The sequence below is a fragment of the Meleagris gallopavo genome, chromosome 3 (genome assembly GCF_000146605.3).
Source record: "Meleagris gallopavo isolate NT-WF06-2002-E0010 breed Aviagen turkey brand Nicholas breeding stock chromosome 3, Turkey_5.1, whole genome shotgun sequence".
In the NCBI taxonomy this organism is placed as follows: domain Eukaryota; kingdom Metazoa; phylum Chordata; class Aves; order Galliformes; family Phasianidae; genus Meleagris; species Meleagris gallopavo.
In genome coordinates, this window is record NC_015013.2 from 20,864,237 (window position 1) to 20,866,589 (window position 2,353).

The window sequence follows — 2,353 nt, forward strand, 5'->3', positions numbered from 1 at the left end:
TTTTTTTCTTTCATAGTGTCTGGTATGATGCTACATTTTGGCTTTAGGAGAAAAACAATGTTGATAACACACCAATGTGTTAGCTGTTGTTGAGCAGTGCTATACAGAGCCAAGGATGTTTCAGTTTATCACCTCCTCACACTGTCCTGGTGGGGAGGAGTTAAGGGACCACAAGGAGCTGGGAGGGGGCAGAACGAGAATATTTTACCTAACCTGGCCTAAGGGAGGGATGTAGAAGGACTAACTGGATATCAGTTAGGGTGTGCAATTGCACGCTTGTTTTGTAAATATAAGAGGGCTATTCTGAAAGTAATGCCACTTCAAATGTTTCTGGGAACTCTCTGTCAAAGTCACAGATTAACACTGTGTGGTTTTTTCTTCACTTCTCAATATCATTATGCATTTCTAATGTAATATTTTTATAATTTCTAAATATGAATAGTAGTATTCCTGGAATTACGCAATTCTTGAGACTGAGAAGATTCTCTGAAGGACACGTCATATTTAAGCAATACTTATGGTGGTATGGCAGCAGAGGCTGAACCTTCCCAACAACATTCCATTAGATTTTGTTGCCCTGTGGGGCAGACAGATGGCAGCAGAGGGGCAGTTTGACAGAATGATGTCTGACTTGGAAATGTGTATGAAGCAAGGTGTATCACTGGATGCCTTCATGTGGAAAAAATTGCCCCCACTGACATTCATTGGTACTTGCTGAATGTTTATGGAGATCGAAGAGTGGATGTGAGCACTGTGAAGGGTGGGTAGTGTGTTTCAGCAGTGGTGACAGTGATGTGAAAGGCAAGCCACGATCTGGATGGCTGTGTGCAATGGTTGCACCATGAATTGAAGAACTTCTTGATCTGCTCTTCCACACATAGTGCTTGATTATGATCAGGGAGCTGAATATCGACTTCAGTGCATTGGAAACAATGGTTACAGTGTTGGAGTATTGCAAAGTTTGCATAAGGTGGATCCCAAAACTGCTGACTCAGGAAGAGAAAGAACATGATAAGCAAGTTTGTCTGAACCCATTGAACCAATACAAGGCTGAAGATGACAGTTTCCAGAATTCCATAAGTAGTAGTGATGTAGTGTCCCAACTACATGTCAGAGTAAAAACTGCAGACCATGGAGTAGCGTCATGTAAATTCCACATTGAAAAAAGTTCAACATGCAGTCCTCTTTGGGTAAAGTGATCTGCACAGTGTTTTGTGAAAGAAAATGGGTGATTCTTCTGAATTTCTTGGAATGCTATCAATTCTGATCACTACTTTGAGATGCTAACTAATCTGAAAGCTAAATTTCCGGAGTCAGGCCAGAGAAGAAGCTTTCTCCTGTAACATGATAACACCAGGCCCCATACAGGTTTGAAAACCATGGAACACATTGCCAACTTTGGCTGGACTGTCCTACCACCCCCATTGTATAGTCCAGATTTGATGCCTTCTGACTTCCACCTCTTTGGGCCAATGTGTGACAGACCGTATGGGCAGAATTTTCCTAGCAACAGTACTGTCTTAACGTCTGTGAAACTGTGAGTCGTCTTTGCTGGTGCAGATTTTTGAAAGAGTGACATGCAGACTCTTGTTCATTGCTAGTGAAAATGCATGCCTAATGGTGGTCACTGTGTTGAAAAATAGCATTTTGTAGCTGAGAATTTTTTCTACAAAATAGTATTAATTTACTTTTTGTATCAGTTATAGTTCCCATGGAAATAAATAAGGAGTCATTACTTTTGGCGCAACCTACTTATAGTAGATTACTATCACTACTATTATTATTTTTCTCTTTCTTTTCTTTGTAAATAGTTCTTATCTAAATACTTAAGTTGTACTTTGTTGGTGTTTTTTCAGATTGTCTCCTCAATCTCACTAGGAGTGTGGAGTCAGCAAATGACTGTAGTGCTGAGCTTCCTGCTGGGTTAAACTCTAATGCTTGCTGATACTGATACCTTTAGGAAATGATAAGTAATGCAGTAACTGTTGTGTAGTTCAGAAAGTGAAAATTTCATACAACTGCCTTTTTTTCAATAGCATTTTCACCAATGGAAATTTCCAGCTTTAAGATAAATAAAAAGCTTGTTCAAAGAAATATAATTTCATAATCACAAGGCAACATAATTGGACTTTTAAATGAACAACAACAAAAAAAGTATGTGATAATAACATGGGGGTAGGCACAAACCTGCCCAATCCTTGAATGCAGTGGACCAATGGAAAAGGAATGAGAAGAATTTAATTCACTGTTGAAATATTCATGGTTCACGCTGTGGTAAAAGGCTAGAAAATTGAGCTGGTGCAGAAGCAATGGGTTTGGGTTTTTTTTTTGTTTGTTTTGTTTTGGGTTGTTT

The 2,353-nt window shown here is 39.1% G+C and overlaps 1 protein-coding gene across 5 annotated transcripts in view; it reads left to right on the forward strand.

Annotated features, from left to right (window-relative positions):
• CDH18 (cadherin 18) overlaps positions 1-2,353 on the forward strand; it is a 204,045-nt gene that overhangs the window by 17,704 nt on the left and 183,988 nt on the right. The gene's annotated exons all lie outside the window — the stretch shown is intronic.